Source organism: Hemitrygon akajei, chromosome 11 (assembly GCF_048418815.1).
Source record: "Hemitrygon akajei chromosome 11, sHemAka1.3, whole genome shotgun sequence".
Lineage (NCBI taxonomy): Eukaryota > Metazoa > Chordata > Chondrichthyes > Myliobatiformes > Dasyatidae > Hemitrygon > Hemitrygon akajei.
Window position 1 is genome coordinate 107,958,004 of NC_133134.1, and position 13,951 is coordinate 107,971,954.

A 13,951-nucleotide genomic window follows, 5' to 3' on the forward strand; every position below is an offset into this window, starting at 1 on the left:
GGGTAATTTATAGGATGGAGAGATTGCTTCTTTCCTGTACCGACTTCCACCAACTCTGAGTCAGTAGGCGATCCATTTATGCAGCTGTGATACTCTCCACAATTAATAAAGACAATCGCCACCTCCTTTATCTGCCTCCCTGTCACTTTTTAATCAAGACATGACTTTGCCTATACAAAGCTAAAAGACTGTCCCTAATCAAGCCTTGTCTTCTAAAAAAGATGAACAGCATAGAGGAGAGAGAGAAACCACTCAGTGTAGGATCTGTGAGATGCATTGTGGGCTCCATAGCTCAGGGGTTAGAACACTGGTCTTGTAAACCAGGGGTCGTGAGTTCAAATCTCACTGGGGCCTTTCTTGTGTGGGAACTGTTTTAGCATGAACAGCAATTTTATTGAGAACCAGAATATATGACAGAGGGTGTAATGCTGAAGCTTTATAAGGCACTGGAGAAGCCCCATTTCTCCAGTATTGTGAGCAGTTTTGGGCCCCTTGCTTAAGAAAGGATGTGTTGACATTGGAGATGGTTCAGAGGAAGTTCATGAAAATGATTCCGGAAAAAAGCCTTATTGAATGAGGAATAATTGAAGGCACTGGGTCTTTACTCACTGGAATTTAGAAGAATGAGAGGGGATCTCATTGAAACCTATTGAATGCTGAAAGGCCTAGATAAAGTAGATGTTGGGGTGGATGTCTCCTATGGTGGGAGAGTCTAGGACCAGAGGGCAGAACTTCAGAACAGGGGGACATCCATTTAGAATGGAAATGAGGAGGAATGTCTTTAGCCAGAGGGTGGTGAATCTGTGGAATTTGTTGCCACATGTGGCTGTGGAGGCCAAGTCGTTAGGTGTATTTAAGGTGGAGGTTGGTAAGTTCTTGATTAGTCAGGGTGTGAAAGGTTACAGGAAGAAGGCAGGAGAATGGGGTTGTGAGGGAAATGGATCAGCCATAATGAAATGGTAGAGTAGATTTGATGGGCCAAATGGCCCAATTCTGCTCCTATATCTTATGGTCTTATGGTATCTTACAGCACATTTGCTGGAAATCTGAAATACAGAGGATTACAAGTTAGACCCAAAACCAGGCAGCATCTCTAGAGTGAGAAAAGTGGAAGGCGGCAACCTGAAATATTGTAAATTCTGCCCTGAAGTGGCTCTAACAAGTACATACTGTATAGTAGCTCACTCAGACTCAACCAGCAAGGATATAAAACCTGTTTCTGTATCACTGAATTAAATAAGGATCTCCCCTCCTGCAGAGATATCTCATTTCAGGGTTCTCCCATGATGACCCTGGCTGGAATCATTTGTCTTATCATGAAGATGCCTAAGTCACATTCACTCTTTGCCTCTATCTTCTGTGTAGCCTCTCTTTCGCTTCCATGGTCATGTCAATGTGTATGCTTACTGGTGTAAGGCTGCAATGAGGATTTGCATTTAAGGTTGACGTGTCTTATGCAGAGCAAGTTTTTGGAAGTGCTTTTTCAAATGAGCCTGGATAAAAGCATCTTAACACTAATGTTATCAAAAGTTCTTTTTTCTTTAATCATTTCCCCATGATTGAGAAAGCTGTCAACCAATCCATTCCATTTCACCTCTTCTGTTCTGACACCACCCATCTCCCCAGCCAGACTAAGGAAAAATCTTTCCTTGTCCTCTCCCTCTAGCCCACAGCCACCATAGTTTATAACAATTTCTATGAGATTCTACCACCTTCCTTTCACCTCAGCCTTCAGCAATCTGGAGTGACTCAAATGATTCAGTAGTCATTCTTTCAGCTCCATCATCTTGATACAACACTTACCAATGCAACCACAGTGGATGCAACACTTCCCACTTTACCTTGTCCTTTCCAAAGTCCCAGGGACAAGCTCTCCCGCAAAATGAACAGTGGTTTAGTCACTTCTCCTGCAACTTCAGTGTTCTCAATGTAGTCTCTTCTACATTGTAGACATGAAGAATAGACTGAGTCATTACTTTACATAATGTTGATAGACTACCTAAATAATGTTTGTTTTTCTACTTTATTTTGTATATTATAATATAACAATTTCTTAATCTACCCTCGGCACCAATTTTCTCACACTTTCATTAAAGATTATGTTTTTGAATGTTATTTTTAAATTAAAAATTTAAATCTGTTTATGTAATGAATTCTTTACTCCAGAGAATCCTTTACTTATTACTGAAGACTATATCTAAAATTCTGTCTTTGGTTATAGTATGCATTGTAAAATTTAAAATATTATGAATATGTCATATAAATGTGTTCTCTTGATTGCCATTGCCAAATTCAATTTTCATATAGATTGGCTAAATCAGGTCTCTCATGATTACTGCATTGCTTTCATCACAAGCTCTAATCATTTCCTGAATATTATTTTGTCAAATGTTATAGTTGCTGTTACAAGGTCCATGAATTGTTCCCATGCATTTTCCCTCTGGTTGAAATATTCTTCTGATGTACTCTAAAAGTTTAAGACCTCACATCAAACCTATGCTCCCTGGTCTTCAACACCTCTGCAAGTGGTAGAAGTTTCCCTCCTCCCACATTATTTTTGGGCAGGAATAGGACATTTTATGGACCAAACATTGGACCAACATATTATTTATGCCAACAGATAGGTCCTTTCATTTCATAGCTTCAATGCACCCTTGTACAATTTGTGGTAGTTGTTGTATTAGATTTATAGAGTAATACAACACAGAAACAGGCCTTTTTACCCAACAGGTCCATGCCAGCCACATTATCCTCCCTTCTAGTTCCTGTTGACTGCCTTCGGCCCATAACACTCCAAGACCTGCTCCTCCTACCTATCCAAGTGTCTCTTAAATGTGCAACTATACCTATCTTGACCACTTCCTCTATAGCTCATTCCAGGTACTCGCTACCCTCTGTATAAATGTTACCTGTCAGACCTCTTTTAAATGTCTCCCATCTCATATCCATGTGTTGGGATAAAGACTATGATGTTATCCAAACTCCTCATGATTTTATAAACTCTTATGAGGTCGCTCCTCAATCACCAGGGAATGAAGATCCTGCGTGGACAATTTCTCTCTACACCTTAGGCTCTCTCGTCTGGGCAGCATCCTCATAAGTCTTTTCTGTGCCCTGTCCAGCTTTCCTATAACAGCGTGGTAAAACTGTCCACAATATTTCAAGTGAAATCTCACCAATGACTTACAGTAGATAACTGCAACATTATATTCCTACTCCTAAACTCGATGTTGACAGTTGAAGGCCAGTATGCTATACATCTTCATCACTTTGTCTACTTCCATGGCCTCTTCCATGGTGTCCTGTGTTCTTCATCAGAGTCCCTCAGCCAACATCCATCAGAGTCCTGATTTTGCTCTTAAGCTTAGTCAAAGGACCTATTCGTACCCAGCTATTTAAACACTATGTACACCTCCTTCTTTTTCCTTTCTAGAGACCTGCTTACTCTTATCAGCCAGGGTTCCCTGAAGTTTGAAAGAGTATCCTTTACCTGAACAGGAATATGCCACCCCTAGATTCTTAATCGTCCTGAGAGTCCTTGACGAGGATGGTTTGGACCCAATTGCTGGAGTATCCGAAGCAAGGATCAAGACATGGTATCTAACTGACTCGAGAACTGAGCACAAAAACAAATGTTAGACAAAATCACTAGTAGGACTTGGAACTGAGCATCGAACCTCGGTTCATGTGCTCTTTAAATACTGAATTCTTGGTGCCCAAAACAGGATTGCTGATTAGGGGGATGTCCCTGAATCTTTAAAGAGGCCACCCCAGCTATCCATATTCTGGATAGTTAGACTATCTATACCCCAGAAGCTGGCACGGTTGGGTGCATGTCATGACAGGACCCCCTCCCCTAGGGCCGTCTGCTGATGGCCTTGGCTGCTTAGAGAGGTGATGGTTGTAGTCATGGATGAGAGTTGGATCCAGGATGTCCTATTCAGGAAGCCAGCACCATTCCTCAGGTCTGAATCCTTCCCAGTTCACGTGGAACTGACGAACACCCTGAGCAGTTCGTGAATTCAAAATTCTTCTCACAGTGAAGACCTGTTTGCTACCTACAAACCTGGGTGGAGGCAGGACTGATGCTAGTGGGGCTAAAAGACCAGTTTTCACAGACTTTAATTTGGAGATGTGGAAAGTGGGAGTGATCTTGATGATCTTGGGGAGCTGCAAGGTGCAGGCCACCATGTTTACTTTCCTGAGAATTTTGAAGGGTCCAAAGAGCTTGGGCGTCAATTTCCTGGGCTCTACTTGAAGAGGCAAATCATGAGCCAATAGCCAGACCAGTTGCCCAGGCTGCAAAAACGGGTCCCTGTCTTCTCTTATGGTTAGGCTTTATTTCAGCTTTCCAGGTAGGAGCTAACAAAATCTCCCTTGCCCTAGTCCATTTCCCCTTGCAGTGTCGGACTGGATCTTCAACTGCAGGAACCCCATCCTCGGCCTCCTGCTCAGGGAAGTGTGGTAGAGAATGCAGGCAGTCCCCAAGTTTTGAATGTCCAACTTATGGACAACTCATACTTACGAACGGAGGGAGGAGAACGCCGTCCGTCATTTTAAATTGTTGCCGTTAACACTGTGTTGTGTGTGTAACTTTGTATTTGGCTTAAATATTTCTTAGCAAGATTCACCCTGACCCCCCCCCCCCCACTTTTCCAGTCAGCACCACCCCACTTGTCCCATTTAACCTTTCTCAGTGCAGGTGGAGTTTAGGACCCACACAAGACCTGCCGCCCACGGCTGCTGCTGTATTTTTTTTATTAAGTGCGATCGTGAACAATAACCAGATCAGAAATGCTGATCAAATCAACTAGTTCCTAAAGAGAACTCTGATAGGCCAAACAGACGGTTAACTGCTGATCAGTGATAGAACATAAAATCCAGAGTTTTCTGTTCCATTGACGGAAAATGATCGCTATTGAAAATAAAGTGGAAGTAATAAAGCGATTGGAAGGAGGTGAAACACCATCGGTCATTGGAAAAGCTTTAGGCTACAGTCAGTCAATGATTGGAACAACTTTAAAGGATACAGGTAAAGGATAAAGTGAGAATAATGGAGCATGTGAAAGGCCCTGCCGCGATGAAAGCTACAATTATTACTAAGCAATGCAGTGGTTTAATTATTGGAATACATATGTTTCTTCAGTGTTTTATATGCATAGAAAAGTAAAAGATATACTATATATTAAGACAAATGTTTGACTAACTGACGCTAAATAATACCGGATGTACTTGTTCCGACTTACGTACAAATCTAACTTAAAGATGGACTCAGGAACAGAACTCGTTCGTAACTCGGGGACTGCCTGTACCCAAATTGGCATTCAATAGGTGACATCCTGTGCACTAAATGCCATAAAGTGTTGTGGATGACCTCTATGCACATCAAATGGTTGTTCCATTAATCCAGTCTTTCAGAGGCCAAGCATCTTAGGGTACTTTCCATATCTTGGTTCACCTGCTCCATCTGGCTATTGGACTGCGGGTGAAACCTAGAGGAATGATTCACTATTGTCCCAATTAATTTGCCCTCCAAAAACATGATGCAAATTGTGGATCATGATCCGACATGATATCTACTGGAAAACAGTGGATCCTGAAGACATGGTGCAGGAAAATTTCGGCCATCTCCATCACAGATGGTAGCGTATCCAAGGCAATGAATTTGCAGGCCTTCAAAAAAAAAATCCACAATTATCATGATAATGGTCTTCTCCTTGGAAGGAAGAAGACCTGTGACAAAGTCCATGGAGATGTGTGACCATGATCTACCTGAAACAGGTCAGAAGTGGAAAAGCCCTTGAGGTTGCGTATGGGACTTCTTATTCCAGGTGCACACCTCACATGCCTGCTCATACTGCTACACCTCTTTTGTCTTTTTTGGGCTTCTCTTGATAAATTCCAGAGTCTTGGCAATCACTGGGTGAGTGGTCATTCTCAATGAATGTTCCCATTGGAGTACGAGGGACCAGATGGAACTGTTGGAGTGAACAGACGACCCAAAGGACCATTCTTAGGAATCTCCTCTTGAGCTTGGGTCTTGTGAACTAGAGCGTTGATCCCCCAACAAATTGGCGCTACCACCTGACTTGGGGTAAAATGGTGGTAGGCTGCTTTTCTTGTACCAGTTTGTCAAACTGATGGGACAATGCATCTGGCTTCTGGTTATTTGATCCCGGTCAGTAGGTCAGGATGAAATTAAAGTAGTTAAAGAACAAAGACAACCAGATCTGCCTTGAATTCAGCCTCTCGACTTCCTGAATATAAGCTAGGTCCTGATGAAGGGTCTCAGCCTGAAACATCAACTGTACTTCTTCCTGGCCTGGCTGCTGCGTTCCACCAGCATTTTGTGTGTGTTGCTTGAATTTCCAGCATCTGCAGATTTCCTCGTATAAGCTAGGTTCTTGTGGTCTGTCCAAATGATAAAAGGGTTCTTACCCCATGACGCCATTCCTCCAAAGCTAACGTAACTACAAAAAGCTCCGACTTCCCCATGTCATCGTTCGCCTCTGCTGGGGATCGCCACCTGGGAAAGAATGTTCACTGGTGCAGTTGATTGTCCAAGGATGTTCATTGAGGCAACACAGCACCCACTCCGACATCCAAAACATCCACCTCCATGCTGAAGGGAAGGTCCGGGTTAGGTGCAACCAAAATGGGAGCTATTGTAAAGCATTGTTTGAGCTCTGCGAAAGCAGCCTTCTCTTCGGTAGTCCAAACAAAATGGCCTGTGGATCCCTTGGTTCGTGCTGTCAGTGGAGCCGCCACTCAGCTGAAGTTTCTGATGGACTTTCTGTAAAAGTTGGCAAGTGCCAGGAATCATTGGACTTGTTTCACACTGTTTTTTTATGGCTAGTCTCCGATTACCTACGACTTACTAGGGATTGCCAATAGAGGTGATGAAGCACGAAATGAAATGTTGGTTTTGTGAAATTCAGACTTCTTCTGCTTGATGTAAAGTCCTTGATCAAGAAGCCTCTTTAGGATATCTCTGAAGTCAGTGACGTGCTCCTCCGTGGGTTTCAAGAAAAAATAGGATGTCATCCAAGGAGTTGAAGGTGCACATATGCAGATTATCCTGGTGCATGTCATTTGTAAAGGCATGGAAAACTGCTGGCATATACACAAGGCTGCAGGGCATGACCAAGTACTCTGATGTTCAATGCCATCTTCCACTTGTCACCCTGTTTTAGCAAACCAGATTGTACGCACTCTGCAAGTCTAGCTTTGAGAAAACTCTTGCCCTTGGAGCATCTCAAAGGCAGTGTTCATGATAGGAAGAGGGTAATGATTCTTGACTGTTGTGCAATTCTTCCTTCTAGAATCAATGCATTGACGCAGGCTCCTGTCTTTTTTCTATATGAAGAAGAAGCCAGCACCGGCTGGAGATGTAGGGGTCTGAAAGAATCCCAGGGCACGAGCCTCCTCGATATACTCCACCATAGTGCTTCTCTCTGGGCCTGAGAGCACATATAATTGAACCCATGGCAGGCAAGTACCAGGCACAGTCAGGTCAGTGTTGTGGAAGAGTCAAGCCTTTCCTTTACTGAAGATTTCTTCCAAATCCTTGTAAACAGAAGAGATTTCTACCTGCTTGGGTGATGCAATTACCCCCGAACCTTCCTCCAAGGATGACTCCTGAGACTCCATAGATAATTTGGAGGGAGGGGTGGTTGTGATTTGGCAGACCCCAGAGTCTCCTCCATGGGTTCATAAGAGTCTTTAGTGAAACAGAGGCCAAATCACAGTCCAAATCCTCGTCTGTGTCCTCAGACATCAGCAGCGAGGTGCAATAGATAGTCCTTGTACTCCTGGGACTAGGCTTCAAGGGTCTGCGTTTTGGAGCCTTCCCTTTAGACAGGACCTGGCTACTGAGTCCTAGAGTGCCAGGGCACCTCCTTGGTTTGCTCCTGAACTAAAGATCCAGTTCCAGCACACCCCTGACAGGACAGGTTCAGGACTCACACAAGCCTGTTGGCTGCAGCCAGCTTGTCTTCCTTTGAGGTAGGACTGTGTTTCTTGAAGCTTTCAGGTTACTCTGAACAGGAACCTGCCCTCTCTTCGCCTGCTGGTCTCAGGAGAGTCTGGGCATCAGTACACCAAGCCAAAAACATACCTTCTTGCAGCGACTGAACCATGCAATGATCCTCCCTTCCTTCCAGTTCATGGAAGGGTCAGGCTGGGACAGCCAAGGATGCCGGAGGATTAGGGGTATGTGAGGAGACTCAGTGATATAAGAACTAATGTCTTCAGCATGATCTTCCATCCACATGTGCAAGACCAATGCCTGCTGCTGGATCTGCCTGGAACCAAGCAGACTGCCGACCAAGACAATTGCAGGCATGGGCTGACTCAACTACGGCAGTGGTATGTTGAACTTACAGGTGGTCCCCAAGTCCAAGAATGTTTTTGCTGCTCCAGAGTCCAAAAAAGCATTTACATCTCATCGGTTCATACCCCAGGAGATCTCCACCCTCAGTGTGACACCAAAATCTGTGAAGTTGGGGATAACAGCTGCTACCATTACAGTTTCCCTGACACTAGATGGTCTTAACAGTCTTCCCAACAGCTGCAGCTTCGGACGTTTGGCTCACAGATGACCTGCTTCCCTGCAGTAATGACAGCAAACTTGACTCGGACCTGGTACTTCTCATCGGTGGAGATTATTATACAGCCAACTTGCATGGCCTCAATAGGAACAGAAGACGAACTGGTCAAGGTCTGAGATCGGCGGCGGGGGGAGGAGTAGAACTACAATGTGTTGAGGCTGGGTTTGGGCTAGCCTTCTTTGACCTCTTGATGTCGTCCACTTACGCTCTGCAGTTGAATATCTAAATGAATGGATTGGTCGATCAGGGCCTCTATGTCCTCTACTGGTTCTCCGAAGGCAAGAACATCTTTCAGTTCATCTTGGAGTCTATGGCAGTACGAAGTGGCCAAAGCCTCCCTATTCCAGCCATTCTCTTGGGCCAAGGTCCAATTGCGCAGTTGGCCGCTGACCGTCCACCTGATGGAATCTTCATCAGGCGGTCCAAGGCTTGGCTGGTTCCAGCAGAGTGAAGGAATGCCATCCTCATGGTGGCCGTGAATTCCTCTGAATCTGAGCAAATCTCCAACTTGTGTTCCCAATACCTGGTGGCCCAGGCCAGGGCTCTTCCAGTTGGAAGAGAGATAATGAAGACCACCTTTCCACACTCTGAAGAGGACTGGACTGGCTGGAGTTCAGACACTAATGAGCATTGTATGAGTAAGCCATTTTAGAACATAGATCTCTGTTGAATCTCTCTAGGGTTGGAAGATATACTGACTCAGTAGCACGACCAGCTGACTCTCCCACATGACTCTGGCTTCTTCCTTGTGAAAGTTGGCAAACTGCTAACTGGAAGTTATGAACCTCCAGGCTCTGCCTGGAAATTCCTTCATTGTGTTTGGCCACAGTGGACAAAAGACTCAGATACCCCACTGCTTCCATACTGGCTCAATCACACTGTGACGCCAGTCCTTGAGGATGGTTTGAACCCAAATGCTGGAGTATCTGAAGCAAGGATCGAGACATGTTATCAAACTGGATTGAGAACTGAGCACAAAATAAATGCTAGACGATATCACGAGTAAGGTTTACAATTGAGAATCAATCCTCACTTCAGGTGTTCTTTAAATACTCAAGTCTTGGCACCCAAAGCACGATTGCCAATTAGCAGGACAGTCCTGAATCTTCAAAGGGATCACACCAGATATCTATATTCTGGAGAGTTAGAGCATTTAAACCCTGGAAGCTGGCATGGTAGGTGCATGTCCGAACATTGATATGACACTCTTAAAAGCCTCCCACTTGCCAATTGTTCCTTTGTTATTAAATACTCACCCATTCGATCTCAGTTAAGTACTGCCTAATGCCTTCAAACTTGGCTCTGCTCCAGCTCAGGACTTTAACCTGTTTTATCGTTTACCTAACTGTTTTAAAACTAACGGAACTATGGCCGATTGGCCCAAAGTGCTCTGCAACTGCCACTTCAGTTACTTGGCCCACCTTGCTCCCTCCGAAGTATGCTCCACTCTATATTGCATGAGGAAACTGACTTGGACACACTGCACAAGGTCTGCCCCATCCAAGCCCTTTGCACTCTGACTGGCCAGGACGATACCATGAAAATTACAATCTCCCCTACCATTCTCACAACTATGTGCAATCTCTCAACACATCTGCTTCTCAAGTTCCCAATGATTATTAGCAAGTCTAAAGATAGTCTAGGTGACCACCCATGTTCTACCCAAATGACCTTGTTAGGAAATCTCTCAAGAACATACTCTCGCCACAGTGCTTTATGTTGTCCTATATCAAAAAGACAACACAACTTCCAATCTCACGTATTCCTCTGTCATCATTTCCCAGAACAATGAGCTGCCAGTCTTGCCCTTCCCTTAGCCATGTTTCTGTTATGGTCACAATATCCAAGTGCTTAGAGGCAATCCACCTACCTTATCTGTTAAGCTACATTCTTTGAAACAGATACAATTTAAAGACTTATATTTTGAGTGGAGTCCAGGAAATTGACATCCAAGTTCTTTGGACCCTTCAAGACTTTGAGGAAAGTAAACCTGGTGGCCTACACCTTGAAGCACCCCAAGACCCTCAAGATCCATCCCACTTCCCACATCTCCAAGTTAAAGCCTGTGAACACCAGCCCTTTAGCCCCACCACCCAGGTTTGTCGATGGGAAACGGGTCTTCACCGTGAGAACAATTTTGAATTCACAAACTGGTTGGGGCGTTTGTCAGTTCCTCATGGACTGGGAAGGGTTCAGACCCAAGAAATAGTGCTGGGTTCCTGAAAAGGACATCTTGGATCAAACTCTCATCCATGACTACAACCATCGTCTCTCCAAGCAGCCAGGGCCATCAGCAGCTGGCCCTAGGGGAGGGGCTCCTGTCACGACACATACCCAACCGTGCCAGCTTCCAGGGTTTAGACACTCTAACCTCATCTACTATCCCACCAGCCTCCATGTCCAGCACATATTTCTCTGAAAGTTCTGTCACCTCCAACTGGATCCCACCAAAAACATCTTCCCCGCCCCCTCCCCACTTTCTGCTTTCTGCAGGGATCACTTCCTACATGACTCCCTTGTCCATTCGTCCCTCCCCATTGATCTCCCTCCTGGCACTTATCCTTGCAAGTGGAACAAGTGCTGCACTTACCCCTACACCTCCTCCCTCACTACCATTCAGGGCTCCAAACAGTCTTCCAGGTGATGCGACATTTCACCTGTGAGTCTATTGTGGTCATATGATGTGTACGGTGCTCCCAGTGTGGCCTTTTGTATAAGGGTGAGACCCGACGTAGATTGGGAGACCGCTTCACTGAGCATCTATGCTCCTTCCACCAGAGGAAGTGGGATCTCCCAGCGGTCACCCATTTTAATTCCACTTCCCATTCCCATTTCTATATGTCCAACCATGGCCTGGATAAGGCCACACTTAGGTTGGAGGAACAACACCTTATGTTCTGTATGGGTGGCCTCCAACCTGATGGCATGAACATCGATTTCTCAAGCTTCCAGTAATGCCTCCCACCCCTCCTTCATCGTTTCCCAGCCCCTTGTCCCCCTGTCATGTTACCTCCTTGCCCGCACATTGCCTCCCTCTGCTACTCCTCCTCACCTCCCCCCCCCAATTTTTTTCTTTCTTCCATGGCCTCCTGTCTCTTTCACCAATCTACTTTCTGGCTTTCTGCTTCATCCAAGTTTCACCTATTGCCTGGTGTTTCTTTCTCCCCTCCCCCCACATTTCAAATCTACTCCTCAGCATTTTTACTCCCGTCCTGCCGAAGGGTTTCGGCCTAAAACGTCGACTGTGTTTTTTTTCCATAGATGCTGCCTGGCCTGCTGAGTTCCTTGAGCATTTTGTGTGTGTTACCTTATGTTTCTTTCTCCCCTCCCTTCTAACTCTGACTCCTCATCTTTTTTTCTCCAATCCTGCTGAAGGATCTTGACCCGAAGCAACAACTGTACTCTTTCCCCTAGGTGTGGCTGGGCCAACTGAGTTCCTCCAGCATTTTGTGTGTTTTGCTTGAATTTCCAGAATCTGCAGATTTCCCCTTGTTTGTAAAGCAGTGGTCTATTTGTTCTTTCACTGTCAACATGGCTATAATGATTGCCAGACTTACACACCCCAATCTTCTGACTGACTTCATTCTCTTGAGTCCGTACCCCTATCAATCTAGTTTAGACCCTTCCTGGTAGCTAAAACAAATTTCCCCTTCTAGGATATAGGCCCACCTCCAGTTCATGTGCAATCTGTACTTTTTGTAGGGGTCTGCACTCTCCCAAAAGAGATCCTAATGATCTAAGAACATGAATCCCTGCCAGCTACACCAGTTCTTAAGCCACTTATTCATCTGGCATGTCCTTCTATTCCTGGGCTCACCAGCATTTGGTACAAAGAGTAATCGAGAGATCACCACACTTGAAGGCTTCCATTTTGATGTCTTACCTATATCCTGTACTCCTTTTACAGATCCTCATCGCTTGTTCAACCTATGTTGTTTGTGCCAATGTGTGTAATGACTTCTGGCTGTTCACCCTTTCCCTTGAGAATTTTCTTCAGCTTCTCAGAGACACCCTTGACTCTGGCACCTGGGAGGTAACATGGCAGTCCTTCTAATGAATAAATTATGTTCAATTTGCCATGTGCAACCTAATTTAGCAATTAATTTGAAAGGTTAATTTAAAACTGGGTAACTTATGTTTTGAGGAATTGCTCATGCATTTCTTTCAAGCATAACAACATTCTTTAGGCGGATTCAACTAAATGTGACAGGAATCAACTAAGGACAACGTGGAGTAAAGGAATATTCTTTCACTCACTTCTTTCTTAGGATAATTAAGAAGATGATAATCATTCATCCTGTATTATCTCTTTGCACCCTAATTTAGGGTTAAAATACTCACAATTATCTGTGCTGTTTGTCTCTGATCATCACGTTTAATCTCTTCTTGTTAATCCTTACCTCAATTCTAATCCTGTCAACATGGCAGTACACAACACATTTGTTTTGCACAACATCTTTTCTACATATTCAAAGACATTATTCACATCATTGTGAATATTCAGTCTCATTAAGGGTTCCAATGTTTAGACAAATTTTGATAAATAGCTATATATTAACTTTGTCCTATACAGTATTTATTATACAATCATTTTCTCTGGTAGATTTTAGGCTATTTATATTGATTATTGTAATATTTATTGATTTTCACTAACCAGTTACCATAATTATGGATCTCCCTAGAAGAATCTACAGTTTGTTTTCTAATGAGTTTGCTGGGATTCATTTTCATACTTTTCAGATACTCAAGACTCTAGTTTTAATTTGTAAGCATGAAACAGCAAAGAGTGGGAGGTTAATAATGGCTACAATCACCTAAAATGTTGATAAACTGAATGGATAATGCAGCTTATAAGTTGAGAATATACTAAACTTCCAGCACTGTTGTGCAGCTGCCAACACTGAGCCACAGAGCAACGATCTGTGAGGTATACTGCACACTCTCTCCAGTGAAGTGTGGAGAAAAACTGCTGGCTGGTGAGTAGGGGTGAAGAGGGAGTGGGCACGCTAGATCATAACATGGAATCAGAGAAGATCGCGTGGAGAGGAGGACACAGAGTCTGGCCAAAGTGTCAAATATTCCTGACAGAAATAGGTTTAAGAGATTAATATTAGAGTTACACTACCACATTTGCATCATCACTGCAGATATCAGCAATGCTGGAGAATCCTCGTTCTCTATCCATCTGCTCCTCTGAGCTGAAGACTATCAGCAGTGGTTGATTCCGGCAGCGAGCTGCAAATTCAGAGTTAAGATCTGCAGCAAAGAGGCAGGAATCAACCTGAAGTGAGGAAACTGCGCATGATTGTGACCCGACCAAACCATGAGGAGACCCTCGGAAT

At 44.2% G+C, this 13,951-nt stretch overlaps 1 non-coding gene across 1 annotated transcript; it reads left to right on the forward strand.

Annotated features, from left to right (window-relative positions):
- The first annotated feature begins 281 nt into the window (after positions 1 to 281).
- On the forward strand, positions 282 to 354 carry trnat-ugu (transfer RNA threonine (anticodon UGU)). Its single transcript has one exon. It is a non-coding gene; the product is annotated as a tRNA-Thr (tRNA).
- The last annotated feature ends 13,597 nt before the right edge of the window (positions 355 to 13,951 follow it).